The sequence below is a fragment of the Vanessa cardui genome, chromosome 16 (genome assembly GCF_905220365.1).
Source record: "Vanessa cardui chromosome 16, ilVanCard2.1, whole genome shotgun sequence".
Classification (NCBI taxonomy): Eukaryota; Metazoa; Arthropoda; class Insecta; order Lepidoptera; family Nymphalidae; genus Vanessa; species Vanessa cardui.
In genome coordinates, this window is record NC_061138.1 from 4,641,576 (window position 1) to 4,650,310 (window position 8,735).

General features: G+C 39.9%; 1 long non-coding RNA gene across 1 annotated transcript; it reads right to left on the reverse strand.

Annotated features, from left to right (window-relative positions):
* Window positions 1–2,239: 2,239 nt before the first annotated feature.
* Window positions 2,240–2,974, reverse strand: LOC124536227. Its single transcript, XR_006966864.1, has 3 exons — window positions 2,814–2,974; window positions 2,332–2,724; window positions 2,240–2,253 (listed from the first exon to the last, which is right to left on the reverse strand). It is a non-coding gene; the product is annotated as an uncharacterized LOC124536227 (long non-coding RNA).
* Window positions 2,975–8,735: the final 5,761 nt, after the last annotated feature.

Sequence of the window (8,735 nt, forward strand, 5' to 3'; positions counted from 1 at the left end):
CCAATTGCATAATTTCCCGGGAAGCCCATAAGAAGGAAGCTTCGAAAGAAGCGCTTTGTGCCATACGTGATCGAAGGCCTTCGCTATGTCCAAGCTGGCTGCTAATGCCTCCCCCTTGCTCTCAACTGCTTCAGCCCACCTGTGAGTAAGGTAAACTAGAAGATCACCGGCTGAGCGACCCCGACGGAAACCGTACTGGCGGTCACTAATCAGCTGATTCTCCTCTAGGTACCGCAGGAGCTGGCAGTTAATAAGGGACTCCATTATCTTGGAGAGCAAGGAGGTGATGGCTATAGGCCTATAATTGGACGGATCTGAGCGGTTGCCTTTTTTAGGGATCGGATGCACCAAAGCAGTCTTCCAGGAGTTCGGGACGACGCCTAATACGTAGGATTGCCGGAAAAGACGCGTTAAGACCGGTGCCAACTCGGGAGCACATGTCCGTAGCACGATTGGAGGGATGCCATCGGGTCCACTCGACTTGTGAATGTCCAAGGAAAGAAGTGCTTTCCGAACTGCACTTTGCCGAAATTTAACCTCCGGCATCGTCGTATCACATCGCGGGATTGATGGAGGTGACTTTCCTTGGTCATCCAGAGTCGAGTTCGACGCGAAGAGAGACCCTAAAAGATCGGCCTTCTCCTTCGCGGTATGGGCCAATGACTCACCGTCCCTGTGCAAAGACGGAAAAGAAGGCTGACAGAAATTCCCTAGGACAGCCTTAGCGAGAGACCAGAACGCACGTGTTCCTGATGGGAAGCGCACCAGTCTCTCGCCAATTCTGCCAATGTACTTCGACTTCGCCTCAGCTATCACGTTTTTGAAGGACCTGGAGGCAGAGTTATATTCCTTTCTGAATGTGCTGGTGTTTGTATCACGAGACGCCGATGCGTTAGCCCAGTCTTGGTAGCGTTCCCATTTTCGGCGTGAAGCCGTCTTACAGAGGCGACCAAACCAGGGCTGGGACTTGCCACCAATGGGCACCGCAGAATATGGAATGAAAAGTTCCATACCCTGAAGCACCACATCGGCGACAGAGTCAGCAACAACGCTCGGATCATCCATCGAGAAACAAACTCGCCCCCATGGGTAAGATGCAAAGAAGGACCGCATCCCATCCCAATCTGCTGACTTGTAGTGCCACACGCGACGACAGCCCGCAAAACGAGGTCGTGAGTATCGTGTAACTGGCACTGTACTCCGGACGAGACAGTGGTCCGACGAGCCCAGAGGGGGATCGACGACAATCTTATAGCCGTCCGGATGCGAAGTCAGCAGAAGGTCCAACAGGGAAGGTGTATGATCCTCCACGTCCGGTATTCGCGTTGGCGAGGTGACCAGTTGTGTCAAATCATAAGCCAAAGCGAAGTCGAGAACAGATCTACCCGCATGATCAGTGGTGCGTGATCCAAGCCACTCTGTATGATGAGCATTGAAATCGCCCAGAATAATGATCTCTGCGGATGGAGTCTGCTGCAGCACGGAATCTGTAGCCAATTGGACGTGCTCAACCAGTCGGTCGGTTTCGGCATTACCGCTATGGGACCTATAAAGGCACGCGTAGATTCGCGGATGGTCGTCGCAGTCTACGCGCAGCCAGATAATTGATAGGTCCTGCCCTTCAAGGCTGCCGAGGCGTCGAGAGCAGATATCATCTCTGACGTAAACGCACACCCCAGCTCGTGGCACAAAAGTATGCTCCAATTTGTACCCGGGGTAAGAGAGAAAAGACGTATCGGCAGGAGAAGATATCTGGGTCTCGGTAAGAAAGAGCAAGGCCGGCTTCGCCGTCTCAAGGTGAAAGTGAACGGCATTCAAGTTGGAGTTGAGTCCCCTTATGTTGCAGAAGTCCACAGCGAGTGTGGTAGGGGTTGCCTTATGATGCCTGCTCCGCTTGCCCCGAACAGTGGCGAGCGCAAAATTGCCCCCCCCCAGAATTCGGAGGGCAGCCTGGGCATCCCTGCTCAGGCGGTGTACGTCCTGAGCATGGATACCCAGAGAGGGATTCTCCATCGCAGTCGCTGATGGTACCCTCCTGGGGTAATGTCACCAAATTCTGCACAACCATGTTTTGGGGGGAGAGGGATCGGGCCTCCGGAACTCTCACTTACCGGACGAAACGCGGTAGCATAGCTACCACTTCACGCCGATTTTAAGTGAGAGAGTGGTACTTCCCCGGGCGTGCCGGCCCATTCAACTGCAACCGAGAGGTATGCAGTGTGGCACTACCACTTGCAAATATCCATGGTGTCCCTGAAGAAAAAAATGAAAAGCTTGACAACACTGTTCACAATATATTAACCGACCGATTAGAGTTGTCCGAGGTCAGACCTAGTGATTTGCAAGTGTGCCATCGCCTGGGAGTTCATCAAGGTAAACCGAGGCCTATTTTAGTCAGGTTTAACAATTATAACATGCGCCAACTTGTATGGAATTCTAAGACTTCACTCAAAGGGTCCGGCATTACTATATCAGAATTCCTTACGAAATCCAAACATCACGTTTTCATGGAAGCGCGAAAACATTTCGGCGTTAATAGCTGCTGGACTTCTGATAGCAAAATTATTATACTGCTCCCTGACAAGACGCGAAGAAAAATTGAAGTTATGTCCGATCTCCAAGATATTATTTCAAAGTTCTCTTCCTCTTCGAAGCAAGACTTGCCCGATCGTCCGGTTATCAAGAGTGCCGACAAGGAAAAGGAAAAGCCGCTCGTGAAATCTCCTAGAAAAGTTAGGCGCAAACTGTAACTTAGGTATTGTTTTCGTACAGCCACTATATAAAATATTTTAAATACTTTAACGTAAACGTACCTCTTCACTTTGGTCGGGTTACATCGTTTGGTTTTTTTTTTATGTCTTTCGTTGTAGGGTAACTAAACTTTTTTTTTGTAATTCCTTTGTGTAATAAGTTATTTGTTATTATTAATTTACTTTTTAAATTGCTCCTTCGTAATTTGCACTAGTCATTGTCATTGTACTTGACATACGATATGGGGATGTCACTGTTACACATGACAGTGACAGCGCATTTATAAAGCTTATTACAAAAAATGTTTTCTATGCTTATTAAGTTATCTACTTATGAGTGCAAAATGCATTTCTTATTTATTTTTTTTAATCTTGAGTGGTGTTATTGATATGTAAATTTTGTTGCATTTTTTTTTAATTATAATTAAATAACGTAGTTCGTAAAATAAATTAAGTAAAGTAGATATAGTAACTTAGTCATTTTAAATTTATTTATTTCTTATTTTTTTAATATTTTATATATTATTTTATTTTATTTTTTATATTATATTATATATATATATATATATATATATATATATATATATATATATATATATATATTTTAAATTTTTAATATGGATTATGCCGATCTACTTACTCAACATTAGTTCAAATTCTTACTCTTCTTCTTGTGATGAATTTTTTAGTGCCGAAAGCGATGGTTCCCCTGACATTTTGTTACATGACCAATTAAACGCTATTTTTTCTCCTTTTCCTCTTAACCTTAATATCGTCCACATTAACGCTCAGAGTATCCCTGCACATCTCTCTGATATTTCAATGTCCTTCAGTAACAGTCAAGTAGACGCTATCTTGATTTCGGAATCATTCTTAAAACCTTCACTTCCTTCCGTTCAATTCTCCTTACCCGGCTACAAGTTAATAAGAAACGATAGAACGGGAAAGGGTGGGGGTGGGGTTGCTACCTATCTAAGACAGGGAATCCCATACACGATTGTACTGTCCTCTCCTAATCAATACTCCGAATCCGCTGAATTCCTTTTCCTTGAAATTATCCTTGGCCACTCCAAAGTACTCCTAGGTGTCCTGTATAGTCCCTCAATTCACATTGATTATTTCTCCTCCCTAGACAATATCCTAAACAACCTTTGTCCTTTGTACCAACATCTTCTATTGTTAGGAGATTTTAATACATGTTTAATAAAAAATGATTCTCGTTCGAATAAGCTTCTATCTATTCTGTCGTCCTTAAACTTACATTCCCTCCCTCTGTCTACTACACATCACTTTCCTAATACTACACCTTCTCTTCTCGACCTGATTATTGTTTCTCTTCCTGATCATGTTGCCACCCACGGTCAATTACCCTCCTGCTTCTCCTATCACGACCTCATATTTGTCTCCTATAATGTCCGCCATTCCAAACGAAAACCTTTATATACCTTTCGTCGTAGCTTCAATCAAATCGACAATGACGAGCTAAAGCGTGATGCTGGTAACATCGACTGGACACCTATCTTAGACGAAGATTGCATTGAGAAGAAGGTCAGCCTCTTTAACACCAAATTGATGGACCTGTATGATTGCCATGCTCCTATTAAGCGAGTTAAGTTGAAGCACCGACCAGCTCCCTGGATCACTTCCGAAATAAAGGAAATGATGTCAAAGCGTGATAAAGCTAAAGCTCGCCTTAGAAAATGGTCGTCTGATGATAACTTGGACCGGTACAGATTACTGCGAAACCGATGCAACAAATTATGTCGTGAAGCGAAGCGTAGATACATCCACGACACTATTCATAATTCTGACAGTAAACAGGTCTGGAAATTCCTAAAAACTTTCGGTGTTGGTAAAGTTCCCGTTTCTGGTGACAATTTAGTGGATCTCAATGCTTTAAATTCACATTTTTCTACATCCCCTATTGTTTTGGACGATGTAATTAAATCAAATACTATTTCGGACTTGTCCAAACATGTATTACCGCAATGTTCTTCTTTCTCTCTTCAGCCAGTTACCGCAGATGATGTAAAGAAACATGTATCATCGATTAAATCAGCTGCAGTTGGTAGTGATTCGATTTGTTCCAGAATGATTCTCCCTATTCTCTCTGAGCTCCTTCCTGTCCTGACGCATCTGTATAATTACTCCATATATACCTGCACTTTTCCGTCAGTATGGAAAAATGCTCACATTATCCCTCTACCTAAAATACCTAACCCTAGTTCTCCTTCACACTATAGACCAATTTCAATCCTCCCTTTCCTTTCTAAAGTTTTGGAACATATCATTCACGAACAGTTGGCGTTTTACCTCGTGTCTAATCGTCTCCTGAGCCCTTGGCAGTCTGGTTTTCGAGCTGGTCACAGCACGGTTACAGCGCTTCTAAAGGTTACGGAGGACATTCGATACGCTATGGAGAATCGTCAACTTACTGTAGTTGTATTGCTTGATTTTAGCAATGCATTTAACTCGGTAGATCATGATGTTCTTTTATGCGTTTTACGATCTTTAAACGTGTCATCCTCTGCGTGTATCTGGTTTGAATCATATCTTCGAGGACGCTCGCAGTGCATTCAGTTGGGTGAATTAAGCTCAAATTGGAGCGCGCTTAAATCGGGCGTTCCTCAAGGCAGTGTGCTATCCCCTCTTTTATTTTCTGTCTTCATTGATACTATATCAACGGTAATTTCTTCTAAGTTTCACCTTTATGCAGATGATCTACAATTGTATCGCCACTTTAGTGTTGTGGATGTTACTACGGCTATTACTGGTATAAACGAAGACCTCAAACGGATTCACAATTGGGCTAACAGTTTTGGCCTTGTCGTGAATCCCGCAAAATCGCAGGCATTAATTGTTGGAAGTCGGTATATGCATAAATGTCTCTCTTTAAATAGCATTCCTTTAGCATATAACGGCATACCAATCAATTATACCGAGCATGCCAAAAATTTGGGTCTTCTTTTCAGTAGTGACCTGTCCTGGTCCAAGCATATCAATGAGGTAAGTAAAAAGATTAATTTCTCCTTTCACTCCCTTAAACCTCTTCAATATTTCCTTCCTACAAAAACAAAAACTCTTCTTGTTCAATCTCTTTTGCTTCCTCTGATAGATTATGCTGATTCCTGTTTTCTTGACGCTACTGAAGAACTGCTTGATAAACTTGAGAGGCTACAAAATTTATGCATCCGCTTCATTTTTGGTCTACGCAAATTTGATCATGTCTCTAGATTTCGAGCTGAACTCAAGTGGCTTCCTATACGTCTTCGCAGGGATACTCACGTTCTATGTCTCCTTTATAATATACTTTTTAATCCCTTATATCCCAATTACCTTCGAGAACGTTTCAAGTTCTTGCATCCTCCTGGTTCTCCTTGCCGTCCTAATGTCCAGCTCCTACTACAAATCCCTTCTCATAATTCTAATTTTTACACCTCCGCTTTCACAGTGCATGCAGCGCGTTTGTGGAACGCTCTGCCGTGCACGATTCGCACTTCTAATGCAATTCACATTTTTAAAAAGAAGTTAAAAGAGCATTTCTTATCAGTCTCCTAATTTTGGCATATGTATTTATATGTATGTATATTATAAGCATTTATATATGTAAACTTTAATGTATTATATATATATATATATATATTTCTCATTTTTAGTTTAGTATTTGTTTTAGTTTTATTTTGTAATTGTAAACTCTTGCCTGTCTACCTTTCACTGTTCTGTCTATTCTCACTCTTCTGGGTATGCTGGAAGAAATCTCTTATAGGGATAAGCATACCTTTTAAATTTTGCTTTCCTGAGACTTATATATTTGTATCTGTACTGTATCTGGCAAATTTTAATAAACTGTTAAATAAAAGACAACATAACTAAAAATCCAGCCAGTCCTCTCTTTTTACACATTAGTTCCTTAAAGTATATATTCTTATTATGTATACTTGTAAGCTTATAAGTAACTTAATACACATGTTATGTAATACTAGTTTACTAGTTAGTAATGATTAATGTAATTTAGTGTGGCACTATTCGTTTAAATAAAAGAGATTCAGAGCGTGTTGCATTTCTCTTAGAATGTATTACGAAATAACAGGCCACGTATGGACTAATCTCAAGTACGAGGGGCTTAGTAGAAGACAAAACCAAGGCTATGTTTCCTAGTTTAGTGCTCTTTTATCGGAACAGCTGATTGGTGCCTCAATAGTATCATCGTCTTAAGATGTCAAGCACTTCAGCCAATCTTGAAGATTGTTCAAATCACGTTGAATTATTCCAAAGATCGAACTTTTAAAATAGGTTAAAATATGAAATACAATTCTAACTGTAATTTGTTGATTGGATGGTAAGTAGAATTTTTATGTAAACATTATAATTTTTTACCTTTTAGTTTCAATGAGAGGGAAAAAATCGGATTTCCATTTGAATGGTCTGTTTCCGATTATTTGGAACCCGATCGGCTACTAAGAGCATTCTTTTGTTAGTTGACAGACCTCATTTGCAATTCAATTCGGGAATTTGGATCGTTAGATTTTGCAGAAGATGCATTTCTTCTTCGACAAAAATAATGATTTTCTATATTTAAATTTGCCAATAATTTCCGTTTATGTAATTCGAGCTGTTATATCTTTGATAAGAAATAAGAACTGTTTACATTTAAATACTGGCAATCGAAATGTACGTGATACTCAATAAATATGTATATAATATCGAATAAAACTATTTCCTATAAGGCTACACATGATCTATACATACATATATAGGTAAATATATGGATAATAGGTATGAATAATGGTAGTTGTATTACTATTATAAAGATGTACCAAATATATTATCGTATAGTAGTAGCCTTCGGAAATTGCGTCAGAATTTGAAATTTTATCCGCAACACTTCTACGTCTACTCGACACGTCACTACAACAGTCCGTTTTTAAGGAACTACCTTTTGCCGCCAACAACTTGGGAACTTTCAAGAAAAGATCCTTATTCCTTAACAGCTGGTAGTGATATTCCATCAGATAAGCCCACTGCTTGACACTTGTATTTTATAAAAAAGTTACTATTTATTAAGCTATTTATATGCCATTAGTGATTAGCAAAGTTGTATAATCATCAATGCTTGTAATTACCTGCACGAAATGAATTAATGATTCAACATTATATTATACTAAACGAAAACACAAATAAATGGATACTTCCTTTCGCACAAAACACGTCACGTTACATATTTATGTAATATAAATTAAATTTCGAATATTGAACAAAATGAAAATTATATAAATACCTTGACGCAGAACGTAGACTTATTAAAATAAGTAATTAAAACGTATGATTATTTATTTTATAATAAAAGCAGCCGAAATTGTATACAGTATTAATGAATGTTGTGTGTTCCACCACTAATTAGAGTTGATTAAAATAGTGCGGCTTCGATCAGATTATACTGCACGACAAGTGATGCCGAAGCTTCAGAGACTGTCTTAACATTGCATTATTTCAGTTCATTTTTATTTACTTGGTGGTAGGGCTTTGTGCAAGCCCGCATGGGTAGGTAGGTCCCAACCACTCATCAGATGTTCTACCGCTAAAGAACAGTACGCAGTATTGTTGTGTTCCGGTTTGAAGGGTGAGAGAGCCAGAGTAACTATAGGCACAAGGGACGTAACATCTTAGTTCCCAAGGTAGGTGGCGCATTGACGATGTAAAGAATAGTTAATATTTCTTACAGCGTTATTGTCTATGAGTGATGGTGACCACTTAGAAAAAGGTGGCCCATATGCTCGTCCGCCAAACTATTAAAAAAAAAATTAATATCGTAATTTCAAAGTCAAACTAGTTTCAAACGAAATTATAAGCACTGTTAACGATTTCACTTCAAAGACACATTTAAATGTCTTCAAATAAAAGCCTTACTAAGTAATACTCTGAATATTATCATTTTCCATTCCATAAATGTTTCGTTAGTGGGTATTGTATGAGATGATAAAGATA